The sequence below is a fragment of the Lampetra planeri genome, chromosome 19, assembly GCF_965212315.1.
Source record: "Lampetra planeri chromosome 19, kcLamPlan1.2.h2, whole genome shotgun sequence".
Classification (NCBI taxonomy): Eukaryota; Metazoa; Chordata; class Hyperoartia; order Petromyzontiformes; family Petromyzontidae; genus Lampetra; species Lampetra planeri.
In genome coordinates, this window is record NC_136125.1 from 891,084 (window position 1) to 907,998 (window position 16,915).

Below are 16,915 nucleotides of genomic sequence, written 5' to 3' on the forward strand. Positions count from 1 at the left end.
GGGAGACGCCAGCAACCCTGGGGCAGGGGGAGGCCCGGAGGGAGAACGCGACAGTGGACGCTGGACCGGTGGGAGCTGGGAGGCCCCGGGAACGAGACGGGAAATGGCGAGGCGGGGCAGGGGTGAGTCTGACACCACCTCATGTCAAACGACATAATTGCGTCAGAGTAATGATGAAGGACGAGGTAGCAGAGGAAGTGACTATCGACCGAGCAACCTTTGTACGGTCAATAATGATGGGCTTGCTACAAATAGAGCCGACAGACTTGTACTGTTTGATAACTCTGCCGGGAGGGAGGGCGTTTGATGTAAGCTTCAACTCAAGCCCCCTGCTACAAAGATTTATGACCCGCTTCGAGGAAAAGGCGGAGGAGAAGCCATTGATATCAATGAAGCTACAACTGTTATCAGAGCTGGACACGAAGGTGGTGACTATTTTCCTATACAATGAAGCCCTACATGACCACAACGTGGAGGTCTGGCTAAGTCAGCACTGCTCGGTACTGTCGGGCTGTAAAAAGGTGAGGGACTCGGTGGGGATATGGACAGGGGCAAGACAATGGAGGGTGCGGCTGAAAACAGAGGGAAGGACATTGAGACACATCCCGAGTGCCCTGAACATAGGTGGCAACCGGGGATATGTTGTGTATGCCGGACAACCTAAACTGTGTAGGAGGTGTGGGGGCAGCGGTCACCTGGCCGCAGTGTGCAAGACAAAAGTCTGCTATAGATGCAAGGCACTGGACCACGAGGTAGAAGAATGCAGTGTTCCGGCACAATGTAACCTCTGTGGTAGCCGAGAACATCTGTACAAAAATTGTCCGGAGTCGTACGCCAACAAGGTTAGGGCGTATAGGGTAGGAGGAGCGAGGGATGAGGAAGGGGGTGGGACCAAACTGGACCCGGATAAGGAACTGGTGAGGGAAGGACGTGGGGAGGTGGCTGAGCAGCAGCCACCAGCAACGGACGGAGGGGGAGAAGGGGAGAGGCATGCAAAAAGAGCAGAATCGACATCGAGCGAGCAGGAAGAGGGGCTGGCGGGGGAGGGGAGCGACGGCATGGGCAGCATCTCCGAGACGACCGTGGAAGACTGGGCGGTGGAGGAGGATAAAGAAAAAGGGGAACGACAGCAGGAGGAAGGCAGTAGCGAGACATGGGAGGGACCAATCGGAAGGAAAAGGAGGATACGGAGAGCCCCAAAAAGAGGTGCCCCTTCAGGCAGCACGGAATCCTCAGACTCCTCGCCGGACACCGAGGCCTCGAGGGAGGGGATGGAGGAAAGGGTGGAGAGCCGGCGCAGGGGGAAACCCTTGAGAACAAGGGGCAAAATGAAATTGCGGGAACTGGCGAATGAAGACGGTTACGGAGGGCGAGCGGAGAAGGCCTCTTCGGACTGAGACACATCCCAACATGGAACTATCCGTGGCGTCCGTAAATGTGAGGAGCTTGAAGGGAAAGGGGAGAAGAGGAGCAATAATACAACTGCTACAGGCTACCAAGTGGGAGGTGGTCTTCCTCCAGGAATGCCACCTACCATACACCCTGGGCCGGGAGGAGCTGTTGGAGAGCTGGGATGGCTACTACTTTTGGTCCGGGAGTAATGAAAATCGATGCACGGGGGTGGTTACCCTCCTAGGCAGGAGGGGTATACAGATAGTCGGGTCCCAAGAGGTGATCCCGGGCCGCCTCCATTATGTGGACGTGTATTATGGAAAGGCAGACCTGAGACTAGTAAATGTGTACGCCCCCACGACGTGCACAGAAAGAGTGGACCTATGGAATAATGTAGCGACCCTACTCATGACGAGACGGCAAGTCATTATGGGGGGTGATTTTTAACTGCCCGTTGTGCCTGGCAGACCTATTATCGGTGGCTGGGAGGAGGAGGCTCGACCCTTCCTCTAGGATGTTGTAGGAGCTGATGGAGGATTTTAAAATGACTGACACCTTCAGAAAGGTACACCCGGTGAGACCGGGATACACGTGGTCGGATAAGGGCGGTAGAAGGCAATCACGAATAGATTTCATCTTTGTGTCTGCCAATGTGAAGGTGGATGGAGCAGACCTGGAACCCTTCCCCTTGTCAGATCACAATTTGGTGAAGGCAAAGCTCGGTGTTCCAGGTGGCCTGAAGATGGGGAAGGGAACCTGGAAAATGAATGTGAGCCTGTTGGAAGACAGAAGGGTTGTGGAAGACTTTGTAAGGAAGTACGAAGACTGGACGACCCTGCAGGAATGCTTTGCCACGAGGGTAGAGTGGTGGAGCATGGTGAAGGGCCGGATAAATGCCCTCTTCCAGACACCTAGTAGAAGGAGGAGTGTAAACAGGGAACTGCAGCTGTGGAACGCTAGAATCGAGAAGAAGCACAGGTTACTTGAGCTGGGATTCCCGGTGGGTGAGGATATACGGAGATTGAAGGGAAGGTTATCCTCGGTATTGGAGAAAAGAGTCAAACAAATGGCATACAGGGCAAGGGTCAGGGCAACGGAACAGGGAGAGAAATGTACGAGTCTCTTCTTTAAGAAATGCAAGGCAGGAGACAACACACTTAGGGAATTGGTGAGTCCGGTCAGAGGCAGGCAGGCAACGACAGAGGGTATGATAGAGCTAGCGGAGGAGTACTATGGGGAGTTGTATGGGAGGATGGAAACGGATAAGGGAGGCACTACTAGGGGAGCTAAGACATGAGGTTAAGAACCCAGAGGTACTGGGAGGGAGGATCCAGATGGAGGAAGTGGAGGAGGCAGTGAGGAGGCAGAATAAGAATAGGACGCCAGGACTGGATGGAATTCCAGCAGAATTCTACATTACATTCTGGGATTTAATGAAAGGGGACATGCTGCAGATGTATAGGGAAATGCTGGAGGGCGGACTGGTGCCAGAAGAAATGTGTGAGGGGCTCATCATACTGATGTATAAGAAGGGGGACCGGAGAGAGTTGGGAAACTGGCGTCAAGTTACGCTCCTGACCTCGGACTACAAGATTATGGCAAAAATAGCTGCGACGCGCCTGGGGAAGGTGATGGAGGGAGTAGTCGAACCCGACCAGACGTGTGCGGTGCCAGGAAGAAGGATTTCGGACTCCCTGATTCTATTAAGGGAGGCAATAGAGGTAGAAGGAGAGAGGGGATGCCCCCTAGGGCTTCTTAGCCTGGATCTTGAGAAGGCTTTCGACCGCCTCTCGCACGAGTATATGTTCGCAGTGTTGGAAAAAATAGGAGTGAGGGGACCCTTGGTCGATTGGGTGAGGCGTCTTTACCAAGGGCTCAAGACCAGACTACTGATAAATGGGGAGCTCTCGGGGACAATTCCAGAAGAGTCAGGGGTGAGACAGGGGTGCCCGATGTCTGCGTTCTATTTGTAATGTGTATGGAACCCCTTGCACAGGCAATGAGAAACAATGAGGAGATTAAGGGAGTGACCATCCCCGGGAATAAGGAACAGGGGAAGGTGGCACTATATATGGATGACGTAGTCGTGCTCTGTAGGGACGTGGCATCAGTGTGGGGGGCCATGAAGGAGACAAACCGCTTCGGCCTGGCTTCCGGCTTGAAGGTGAACGCGAGGAAGAGCGAATTGATGGCCTTCGGGGACCCGAGACTATTTGAGGGCTGGCCGCCTGAGTTGGGGATAAAGACGGAGGAAGTCATGGTATTGGGAGTGTCCTTTTGCCGAAAGAGGTCGGCGGAACGAAACTGGGACGGGAGGATAAAGCAGGTAAAGGGACAGTTAGGCAAGTGGGCCGGGAGATGGCTCACGATGGAAGGGAGGATTCTGGTCGTGAGGGTGGTGGTTTTACCAACACTCAACTACCTCGCATATGTGTACCCGCCAGGTAGGAGGGAGGCAAGAATCCTGGAATCGCTGTTGTTTCAATTCATTTGGGGAGGCGGGATGGATAGAGTGAAGAGGGTGGTGATGTGTAAACGCGTCGAGAACGGGGGGAAGGGTGCCCCAAATATTGCACGTGTGCTGTCCTCAATTTTTGTGTGCAACACTTTGAGGTTATTCTTTTCCGAAGAGCCCCGGGGGAAGGCCGCTTATTATTTAAGGTATCGCCTGATGTGGCTCCTGAGGGGGCTTGGGATGACCCAATTACCGGCGGGCACGCCCTTGGCATGGCCACAAGGATGGCTGAATGCGGCGGTGGGTGACTACATAAAAGAGTACAATTTGAGTCAGAGAGGGGGACCGTGGAACTCCAAGGAGGTATTGGCCAAAGTAAACGAAGGGGAGGCCTGCGAGGGGGTGATGGGCGCGAAGAGGACTATGTACCGTCAATTGTGGAGGAACACTTCATCAACGGTGCTCACAAATGAACAGAGAGATCTGTCCTGGTTGGCGGTGTGGGATAGATTGGAGACGAGGGGCTTCATGTTTTCTCGCCGAATGGCACGTTCGCCCAAATGCCCGAGGGGCTGCAACACAGATGAGGACGCGGTGCACGTCATGGTGAGGTGTCCCTTCGCACAGGAGGTGTGGAGACTGAGCAGTCTGCTGTTGTCCTGGTTTTACCCGTCGCAGGTGATAAGTCGGGACATTATGTGGGGAGTCTTAAGGGAGGTGCGGGGAGATGACAGAGATCGAACGTGGGCCATAATAGGCGCGACAAAGGAGGCCTTGTGGGGAGCTCGCAGAAAAGATTTGGATGGATCCCCTATATCACCGTTGGAGGTGTGCTACTGGGCGAGGAGGTTGCTAGAAAGGGTGATTGAAGTAGACCGGGTTAGGCTGGGATACAAGGCCGCAGGTGTGAAGTGGAAGTGGCCCCTACCCGGGGTGGGGTAGCGAGGGGACCGGCGGGTATAGGAAAGGGATAGTGAAGGATGGCCACGGACATTTTAGCCGTACTGCTAAGTCGTGTGGGCGAGGAATGTACGTGTTCGATCGGGGGAAGGCGATGTGATGGAGCAGCGCATGGGTGAATGGTGGTGATGAATGTGAATAAGGGGAACGGGGCGGTGTGCGTTATGGCGGCGAGCTTTTTTTGTTGCATTGTATGTGGGTGGAGTCCGCGGATGTGACGGAGACTCGAAGGGGCCAACCGGGGCGCCCGGGAAGGAGTGGTTTGCAGTACTCTCTTTGGTTTTCCTTGTACCCGCTGAGAAGTTAATAAAAACCTTTAAATCGCAATTACCAGCGAAACGTCGTACTCAAATTGTAAATGTTGTGGTTTTGCGCTTCAACACACTGGTGGGCTAAAGCAGTGAACTAATTTGTCTTGTCAACGTGACACTTTTTTACTGATTGGCCGTGTCGGGTGGTGGAGGGTTACGACACATTTATAAATAACGCGATCTTAACCCAAAAACGTTGATTATGAATAATATTGGTCGCGAAAGCCTACGTGTTAAACTAGTCAAGATTCAGTTCAGTATTCACTGTGTAATAGATTTAAACATGTGATGGAGTATTACCACATGACGCCATCAAAATATGAACTGCTCTATATATTCTGATGCAAGGATGAGAACTTAAAAGATATGAATTGCTTCTAACGTGCATTTATTTAAATATTTTAATTGAAATAGAACAATAAAACATAGAACAATTGTTAAGTTGAAGAAATAAAGTTATAATAATAAAAAATAAAACAATTCCAAAAAGAAAGTAATAGGACTTTTCAAATCGCAAAAAATCGCAGCCTTTGCGATTTGATAATTGCATTCTTTCAAATTGGGATTTTGATTTCAAATCGATTAATCGTTCAGCCCTATTGTATAAGGCCACCACCTACTGTCAATCAATGTTCAAATTGTTACACGTGAAGTCCCATTTAGCCATTTACCTAGCTAGTTTGTAAGGGAGATCCGTGGTGCACCAGCACAAAATAAGAACGATGACATCAACATGGCACGCACGGAGGAACAGGCAACAACTTGAACAGAAAGAGTCAGGAAGAGGCAGAAACGGTGCATAATGAACATAAGCGAGCAATATTAACATAAACAGGCATATTGCACAGTAGTTTGACATATCTGATACAGCTTCTATGTTTGAAAAAAAAACACATTGCCCTTAATTAAGAGGGCTATGCCCCATTCACTATGCACATTTTGATCGGATTGCTCTGACAGAGGTTACACAATTATTTATACAGTATCTTTAATTATCTAGATATACAGTAATATATACCACATGGTATAGACAGCATAGCGGTAGTTAACATATTCCTAAGCCAAAGTGTCCCCATGTTCAAGAGCGAGGGACAGTCTGTAGAGGAAAACCACTGCAATATTAACTTTGAACAAAGTGGCGGATGAACAAATCCCCGTCGACCTCTGACTGGGATTTGAACTCACGACGTTATGATTGCGAGACAATGCTGTTCAACCGTGCCATCTACCGTAGATATCAGACACCTGTAGAGAATGTCGTGCATACATATTCTGTATTATTCAGTGTGCACCATCATGGGTCAGCATTTTATCGGAACCATTTTGAGAGCACCGCAGCTCTAACCTTTAACCGCAGGACTTAAAAAAGCAATCTTGGGTGAGATACAGTCGTAATGGTCCCTTGCTGAAAATACTGTCAAGCTCAGTTCAATCAGATCACTGGGTTCTTTACAGACGCATTGCCTTTAAAAAAGTTCCTTGTTACAGGAGGTGAAATGGTGGAGACATTGAATGGGATCATGTACAACATATAGTTGTTGTACATGCAGTATTTTGATTTAAAATAATCAAAGGCAAGTTTACAAATTAAAATTCCCTCCATCCATTGTATCTGGAAGAGGGACGTTTATTATCCTGTGACATCAATTTGGGTCCCGAACAATCGAACCTGACGCGAAACCATCTTTTGGGATGCTGTTTTCATTTTCGAAAATCTGCTTGTGCCATAAAAGCGAATACATTTTACTGGAGCCTTAATAAAATACGACAATGTATTGCAAAATATTGCGGAGTGTAAATAAGCAATACATTCCACCGGACGTGTTTTGTTCCCAACACAAGCCGCGCAGGGGACGTCTTCTGTCAAGGGAGGGCGGTCTTATTAGCCTGGGAAGAATTCATGTCATAATTTTGTAGGTTCTGCAAGGGTGTGGCGCATCTCGCGTAGGGTGTGCAGACAATATCAAATCAGAAAAAGGTAACCGTATTGGTTTTATATTTAACGCAATCAAATTCAGATGCGAAGGTTCATTCAGCAGTTCTGCACTCAGAAAACTGTCATCGGCATTTATTAATATTTTCATCTCGGAGCCATGAAGGAGATGCATTTATTGAATAGGAAGCAAATGCTGTACCATCTGTGGCTACGCCGCTCAAGCTGTGGACTTGGAAACGACGAATACTAAATGGGTATTGTTCACGGTTGGAAAAAGTCAGTTATTCTCAATGCCACGTGGGAGCCCGGGTAGTCGGCTAAATTAGCACAGCGTATTATTGGTCTGGGGGTTTCAGGCTGTTAATGAGCATGTAAGGGCTGTTATAAAATAAAGTGTCGGTGTTAAAGCCTGCAAATGAAAAAGCATTGTTCCAGAAAATGACTTCTTCCCCGTTTTTTAATTATTGTAACAGCCACGTGAATGCATGTATTAACGTCATTATTTGCTGTTGCTGCATGTGCCATTGTAAAAGGCGTCTGTTTAACGCTGCCAGGCGTGCTCGCATGCAAGGGTTGGCTGTTGGTACGCCTTCCCTTCACAGTTCAGAGGCTCGCCAGCCACCCCAGACACCATTGTGATGGAACTCCCATCATCAAAACTGCCATTCACCACTAAGTGACGGTGATGTCACCATGGCGATTGTACTAGGCTATGTGCAATTTAAGACCATGCGAAGCGTCGAACACCCGCTGGCAGGAGGCCACGAGACAGACCCAGGTGCCATCACCGTCATGCTTAGCAGCAAGACAGGAAGACAGCTCCGCTTGCCTTCCTCTTTCCCCTCTAGTTTCTTCAGACTCCTCGTATGGGTAGCAGCTGCGACAGTTACCCAGGCACGCCCGAGAGTAATGCATGCGCCTCTCCCACCAATGAGGCAGGTGAGCGTTGCTTTAACTTAATTACCCCGCCCAAGCCCGATTGGACGCACCTGTTCCTAATCAGGAAAGCCAAACAGAAGCCTCTGGGAGTTCCATCAGCCAGAAAAAGTAGGTGGGCTTGACAGTAGCTGACACCTCTTCCTTCTATAAGAGTTGTTTTGGGTTATATCGCGTAAATATATAAATGTGTTGTTAAAACCCGCCACCACCCGACACAGCCAACTAGTAAGGGTTGGCACGTTAACAAAACATGCCAATTTATCACTCCAACACATCGGTGTGCTGTACTATTTATATGTTTACGTGATCTAACCCCAAAAACCTCTATTATGGATGATATTGGTCACAAAAGCCTACGTGTTAAACTGACCTCTTGTTTCTACATCAATATAACCATATTCTTTGGGTCTGTCGGTAAAGTCACGTAGATAGGTTCAAACAAAATAACAAACAAGAATAACCCGTAAAAACAAAGTTTTTCACTTTAAATCCTTTATATGCGTGGTGGCTAGAGTCCTCTCGTCCTCTGGCTTGAGATGGATTAAGCAATTGGTAATTAAATATAATATTTTTGTCCTAATAAGTGTAAAATTTAGGAAAAATTTTTTCACGAACATTAATTGTCCCGCACAACGAGTCTGTGTGGAAAATGTCAGCTCGATTGGATCACGGGAAAGGGGTTAAAAAACGACCGAAAGATTTGCACGGTCGTAAGCAAGCAAGCAAGCGCGCAAGTGAACTTAATATAAAGGATTTAAATATAACCAAAAACTACGACGTTTCCATTGCAACGCAAGCGGTCCTCATCAGGAGAAATAAGTATAACCCGTAAAAACAAAGTTTTTCACTATAAATCCTTTATATGCGTGGCAGCGAACTTAATATAAAGGATTTAAAAATATATTCGCCTGTGGAGGACGCGGGGATCGATCCCGCGACCTTTGGCATGGGAAGCGAGGGTGCTACCAACTGCGCTACTCCGCCACGGCCTGTGGAGGGCTTACGCTCTGGGCTCTTATACTGTGACGTTCAGCCAAATCCAGGAATGAGTTATATTTGAATATATGTAAAATATTTTTTTTTTGCCTAAAAAGTGTAAAATTTTGGGAATTTTTTTTCACGAACATTAATTGTCTAGCACAACGAGTCTGTGTGGAAAATGTCAGCTCGATTGGATCACGGGAAGTGGGTTAAAAAACGACCGAAAGATTTGCACGGTCGTTAGCAAGCAAGCAGGCAAGCAAGCAAGCAAGCACGCAAGCAAGCGAACTTAATATAAAGGATTTAAAAAGGAGAGGAGAGCTGCTGACGTAGATTGTTTGAAAGGTTTGAAATTGGTGTAGCCCAAGAGTCATAAACGAAGTGGGCAGGGCTATTGATGTTAATGTGAGAAATTAGCATGTTAATGTAAGATCGTAGGACAACCTCCATGACGAGCGTGTGGAGGTGGCTATGTTAATGTGAGAGAAATTAGCATGTAATGTAAGATTGCAGAGCCGCAGCCACGTCGGCGCACGAGGTGGCTGAAAAATGTAACTTGCTAATGTAAAATCAGAGAGCAGCAAATAACAACATCGAAAGATAGGATGGAAACATCACAGCCAGTTATGACTTAAACTGGTTAATAACGTCCTGCCAATGATTGCTCAGTTTGTATGTTATTAGCAAGTTTAAGTCATAACTGACTAATGTTTCCTATCACAAAGAATGCAGTCACGAAAGCTTTAAGTCAATAGAACCAGTTAGGGTCTTGCCTCACTCACCAATATTTCTCCCTTAACATGCACTTATATTGGCCATGCCCCTGCGTTCTTCACCCGTTCGCCTTTCATGGCTTCGCCATCTCCTGAATGGCAATCCATCAGGATCCTACCTAAGATGTTTAACCAACAGGGGCAGCAACTTCTCAGAACATTCTCGAAACTGGCCTTCTACCATTATTGGCTTGTTAAGGCACGTGCTCTATCTCCCTCTCTCTTGGACAGCACTGTAACCTGGAAGAGCGTTTCAATGGGGAGAGTATGTCCAGAGAACTTTTCTATTGAACGACCTTGCTTAGCCCAGAGCGCATTGTAACAGGGAGCTCATAATCTGAAGGAGCCGCCTCTCCTGAACCATTAGGCGGCATGTCAAAATCCAGCCAATCATTTCACTGACCCAAACGGAATGTGCTCATTGGTTGGGCGGGTGCATGATGTCAAGCCCACCGTGTTGAGGCTCTCGGTGTCCTGACGCAGCCATTCAGTCAGCGCTAACGTCCGAGTAGCGCCACGGCTATTGAATGCCAAGATCAAAATTACGTACAAAAAAATAAGAATTAAGTTTTTTTACTCTTTCTGGATATTAAACAGGTGTTATAAAATGTTCAAATGCCAAATACATAACTATTGGCAAGGCAAATAGGCGTACAGTACAAAGGCAATGCAAGTATGAAAGTATTAATAGTTCGTGTTGAGCAGTCCTTTTTACCAGTCTCAAAATTACCACCAAAAATAAGAATGAGCCTTTAGTCTTCCTGGCAATAAAACATGTGCTAAGATGTTCAAACACCACATCGACAAGGACATGAAGAACGCTGTCTCTGGTGTTGGCCAATCAGTTTCAAAGACAATGGATATGTAGAGAAGCAGTGAGTGACGTCGCGGGGAGTGACGTCGGGGGAGACCTTGGGGGACGGTGATGTCCCCCAAGGTCGGCCGGTGCAGGGAGGAGAGCCCAGATAGCCGGGGTGATAGGATCCCCAGTACCCTGTCCCCTGGGGAGTTATAAGCTAGGTGTCCCTTGTTAGGCGTAAGCTGGTCACCTAGTTAGGCGTAAGCCCGAAATAAACTTGGCGTGAGTCCCCTACAACTCACCTGCCTCTGCGTCGTAGTTTGCACCACACAACTGGTGTCAGAAGTGACTTCGTCCCTCGCCACCATGTCAAGATCCGACAAGAGGCGAAGACTCACGTCGGCGGTGCAATTCCGCGAAGAAGAGGACGTCGGGGAGGGCCTCGCGACAACCCCGGGGGCCGGGGCCCCAGAAAATCGGCCCATAAAGCTGGCTCGGCTGGAGCTGGAGGGGACGGCGGCTGCAGGGCTGTCGCACCACCGCCGGATGCGTGGTGGGCCATCGTGTGGCAGCTGGAGCTGCTCCAGCACACGCTGGGCCAGCTCGTCGTCACGATAGCTGAGGTGGGGAGTTGCGCACCCACACCAGATGGGCCGCGCGGAGTTCCAGCCCATTCAGCTCCCGCCCAATTCGCGCTTCGCGCCAACTCACCGGCGGGTGCGACGTGGGACTTGGGCGCCATTTTGGCGGCGACGCCGCAACCGGCCACCATTTTGTGCGTCATGCGCCAAAGTCGGCCCCCATGACCGCTGTTATGGCCGCGACAATGGATGCCGCTGCTCCGGCCGTCGCCGCTGGTACGACCGCGGTTGGCGGTGCACCGCGTCTGCGGTTTACGCCACGGATGTAGCCGCGGCTCCGCAACTCACCATGGTTTCCCAGCTGGACGCAGGGCTGGAGGCTACCTGGTGGCCCGACGTCGCTGCTGTTGCCGTGGGAACGGCGTCGCGTGGAGCTGGAGGTGAGTGGGTGCCGGTGGGGTTGACGTGGAGGCCGCAGCTGCGCCGATTGCCCCCTGTCGCGCCGTTCACAGCGAAGGGGGTGACTGACTCGACTTCCAGGCCCGCTTTTAGGCGGCCTACAAGTCGGTAGGGTGGCCCATGGAGGAAGCTTTGCGGGCCCTGCCGACTTGCCTCGACGCGCGGGTGTTGCAGGCAGACCAGAGCATCTCGCCGGCTGACAGGGCGACACTCCAGGCGGCTTGTCAGCTGATGGCAGCTGTATTTGAGCCGACGGCGGGAGGAGGGGGAGTCGCCCTTGGCGTTTCAGGTGCTTGCTCTTGGCACTGGCTAAAGCTGCCTACCCCGACCTGGAGGGGAGGGGCTTGGATTCCTTGGCCCTCGAGAGGCTGCTTGCCCTCGCGGGTGAGCTGGGCATCGTTTTGTCCATCCCGGAGGAGGCCAAGATAACATCGCTGGCTGTGGCGCATAACATGCAAGCGCACCTCGCTCTGTGATGCCTGGCCACGGTGGCGGTGTGTGCGAGCGTCCCACTACCGGTGGCGCCGGCGGCGGGGGTCGCGGCCCAGGGTGAGGGCACCCTCGCGGCCGTGGCCACCTTCGACCATCGCGGGAGGAGCGCCGATGCTCGCTGGCCAGAGAGGCGGTGGCGGGCGGGACCTCCTTGTCCACAAGGCGCGGGGCAGATCACCTGCTTCTGATGTGGCCAGCAGGGCCACTTCGAGCAGGGCTGTAATAACGCCCCCAGGGCCCTCGTACGGGCCTCCCCTCCTGCCACGGGGTCTCCGACGGCGGGACCTACGGGCCCACAGGCGAGTCGCGATGCATCAATCGCGTGGCCACTTCATTCACCTCACGCACCTAGCTCGTTTAGGGTCCATCCTCATGGGCCATCTCTAAGGGGTCGGGCTCGGTTTGGGTGGCCCAGACGGACCCACCAGTGGAGGTGCCTCGTGCATCGCGTTGTGGCTGCCGCTGCGGGGTCCTCGGCCGTTGCGGGACGCGTGCAGGGGGTGAACATGCGGATCCTGGTGGATACAGGTGCGTCTGCCACCATGGTTTCGGAGACCATTTATATGCTGCTGCCACGCAGCATTTGCGGGGTTTGTATGGCCACAAACGGGGGCAGCCTGGGTATTATGGATAATGTCGTTGCTTCCATCGCACTTGGCGAAATTGAATTGGTAAGGCCCATTCTGGTCTCAAAGACCTTGGCGGTGCCGTGTCTTCTGGGGACAGATTTTTTGGCCAAGATGCCCGTGCGGATCCTGGTCGACCAAGCTTGCGTAGAAATGCCGTCGGGAGTGCAGTTGCATGTTCTGCAATCCCCCTCTGTGTTGACACCCTTGGCCGCTAGAGTGCGGGCCCTGACAACGGCGTCTGTCACAGTTACACCTGGGTCTCGTATCTTACTACCCCTAAGGCTGCGCAGTCCATTGAAATTGGAATCTTCGGAGACAGGCATCCTCCTGTCTCCCTCCAATTATTTCTCTATGTCCGACAGGTTGGTGGGCGCCTTGACAGACGTGTCGGCGGGCCAGGACCTTTTTTTACAGGTCCTGAATTTGGGGCCTTCGCCGATCATCGTCCCAGTGGGTACGGTGTTAGCACACTCCACCCCGGGCCCTCCGGCCGACGGCGCTAGGCCACCAGGAGGGGTGGTTGTTGGCGTGCTACACAAAGGGAGGATCGACGCATCGTGGATCGATGCATTGTGCAACGAGAATGTCTCGTTGTCCTCCACGGAGCGTCAGCAGCTCCGCAACCTCATCGTCAGGTTCACTGATGTGTTTAGCCAGAGTAAATTCGATTTGGGTCGTAACACTCTTCTGGAACATCACATTGATACGGAGATTCGGCCCCTATTCGGCTAAATTTGCACCGCTTTAGCCCGGTATAAAATGGGTCATGTCCTCTCCGCAGTTGACGAGATGTTGGCGGCGGACATCATCTCCCCATCCACTAGCCCGTGGGGTGCCCCCATTGTTCTGGTCAAGAAACGGAACGGGAGTCTACGTTTCTGCATCGAATTCCACAAATTAAACAAGATTTCGGTGGCAGATGCATATCCATTGCCTCGCATGGATGATTCTCTGGATGCTTTCTCGGGTGCTCGGTTCTTTTCGATCCTAGATTTGCTCTCGGGCTTCTGGCAATTGCCACTCGACGAGGCCTCTAGACCCAAGATAGCGTTCCGCACACCCCAGGGGCTGTTCCAATTCAATCGGCTTCTTATGGGACTCTATTCGGCCCCGGCCACCTCCCAGCATCTCATGGAGATGGTCTTGGCGGGGCTGCAGTGGGAATCTTGTTTAATCTACCTGGACGACGTTATTTTTTCGGACGTACATTTGACGAGCACTTGCAGCATTTTGAAGCAGTGTTCGTCAAAGTGCGCGCCGCGGGCTTGAAGTTAAAATCACAGAAGTGTAATTTATTGCAGGCATCGGTGAAATATTTGGGACACATTGTGAGTGCGTCAGGTGTGGCCACGGATCTGGAAAAGACTGCTTGTGCTCGGACATGGCCGACTCCCACATCTGTCGCTGAGGTGCGTATTTTTGTTGGCTTCGCATCGTATTATCGCCGGTTCGTCTGCGATTTTGCAACTATTGCGAAACCACCGCACGCTCTCTCTGCCAAGAGTCAGAAATGTTGCTGGGGGACGGAGGAGGCAGCAGCTTTCGGGGTGCTTCGTGGGCCTTGGCAGACGCGCCGCCTTTGGAGTACCCAGTGACACAGGCAATGGGGCTGTTCTCGCCCAGGTGATCGCCGGGGTTGAAAGGGTGGTTGCCTACGGCAGCCGCATGCTGTCTCCCACTGAGCAGCAGTATTGCGTGACCAGGAGGGAGCTGCTGGCTATTGTTTTTTTGTCCAGCTCTACCGGCCGTATTTGTATGGTCGCCGATTTACCGCTCGAACCGACCATGCGGCCCTGCAGTACTCCCTGCAAATTGACAAACCCTCGGGTCAGATGTCCTGCTGGCTCGCGGTGCTCCAGGAGTACCCCTTTAATGTCATCCACAGGAAGGGGACTCAGCATAGGAATGCAGATGGCCTTTCCAGGCTGCATACGTACAGCGGGTGCGCTTGTGCCCTGGATTCCAGCCACTGTAAGGCCCCAGTAGACGCTGCGGCCCAGTTGGTCACATCGGCCGAAGCAGCGCCCCCTCCGGGTGTGGCATTACCTGTTGATTTCGGCCTGGGACTCCCCCGGGAGGTATGGTCCAAGTTGCAGATGGAGGATTCCTCTCTGCTGAGGCTGCAACGCCGTGAGGGCTCGAATGCCCTGAGCTCCGCTCCGTCGGTTGCCCCAGCGATCGCCATGCATGACGGCCTCCTCATGTGTTGGGATGCCCCGTTGGAACGCTATTGTGTGGTTGTGCCCATTGGCTTGCGAGGTAAGTTGACCACGGCCATTCAAGAGAAACGTATGCACCTCAGCCACCATAAGACCTTGTTAACTCTTAAACGGGACTACTATTGGCCGGGTGTGGAGGATGATGTGGCCCTTCTTTTGAAAGGTTGCCACGACTGTGCACGGAGGAAGGCCCCGGTTGGTCAAGATCGGGCTCCGCTGCAGTCCATCCGAGTTTCTCGTGTTAATGAGCTTGTGGCACTCGACATTTTGGGGCCATTCCATGCATCCCAACGGGGCCACAGATACCTCTTGGTGGGGGTGGAGTACCTCACGCGTTGGCCTATGGCGTGGCCTCTGGTGGACCAATCAGCCTCGTCCATCACTGATGCGTTTGTTCAGGGGGCGCCAGAACAGCTCTTTCCTGATCAGGGGCAGAATTTTTCTTCCCGTTTGCTCAAGGAGGTTTGTGACCTCCTTGGGACGAAGAAGGTCTGCACTTCGCCCTACCACCTCCAATCCGACGGGATGGTAGAGCGACTGAACCGCATGCTCACATCTATGCTGTGCCATCACGTGAGCGCGTCCCAATTGGACTGAGACCTGTTCATCCCAGGGGTGCTAGCCGCATACAGGTTGGCTCCTCATGCCTCGACGGGGTTCTCCTCGTTTTATCTCATGTACGGGAGAGAACCCGAGCCCCCGATGCATGTCCAGTTGGACCTCGGGCTTTCCAAGAAGGCTTCACCTGTCCCTGCCCCCATGAGAGTCGTGCTCGATTGGTTGCATGAGGTGCGGCAAGTAGCAGGTGGCTAACGAGCGCCTGCCCAACCACCAGGCTGCTTGCCTTCCGTGGGAAAGGGGCTAGTTGGCGTGGCTGCACTGCCCCCAAGTACCTGTTGGCACATCCCCAAAGTTGCATTACCCTTGGCAGAGTCCCGTCGAGGTGGTAGAGGTTCGCCGACCGCAGTGCGTTTGTATTCGGCTGGGTCGCCGCCGTTGGATTGTTCACCCATCTCGGCTCAAGCGGGATGTACCACCGGGCCTCCCGGATTCATCCCCACTTCTGAAGCGGCTGCCGATTGATGTGTCTGACGAGCCAGGCCTTGCAGATTGTGGTAACGAGGGCGATGCCCTGCCCGTGTGTGCGCCCGTAGAGCCCCCGCAGGTAGAGCCGACGGCAACGGACCGCACGGCGGGTATGCCGGCAACGGACATGGGTCCGGCTGGCACACCGTCTGTTCTGTTAGCTGATGCCGCACGGAGTAGCGGCCGGGCCGCGGATGCGTCGCCTGTGCCCCCACCGATGGTGCCAACGACGGCACCTACACCTACACTGGCGGATGGGCCGGCGGCGTGTCCTGTTCCTGCCAGCACGCCGCCAGTCCCGACGACCGATGGTGCACGAGGCGGCGGGCCGGCGGCTCACACACGCTCAAGGGGTGTGCGCATCCGCTGACCACCAGGATGGCCGGGGGTTCTTGTTGTGTTCTCGCTTGACGTGTCCGTGCTGCCCTAATGTTGCGTTCCTGCTAGCAGCCGGTCGGGTCTTCATGCATGTGTCCCCGCTCTCATGATAGTTGCAGCCGGGTCGGCTGGGTTTTTTTTTTCACGTGGGGGAGGTAATATCGAGGAGTAGTGAGTGACGTTGCGGGGATTGACGTCGGGGGAGACCTTGGGGGACGGTGACGTCATGTCCCAAGGGGGTATTTAGGGGGAAGCCCGTGATGTAAGAGGGGTCGCCATGGGAGCCGGGAACGGGAGAGGTTATAGGTTGGGACCCGGGGTAGTGGATCCTCACATGAGGCTAAGGGTGGCTACTTCACCCGACCGGCCAAAGTTGGAAAGCCTAGATAGCCGGGGTGGTAGGATCCCCAGTACCCTGTTCCCTGGGGAGTTATAAGCTAGGCGTCCCTTGTTAGGCATAAGGCGGTAACCTAGTTAGGCGTCAGCCAGTAACCTAGTTAAGTGTAAGCCCGAAATGAACTTGGC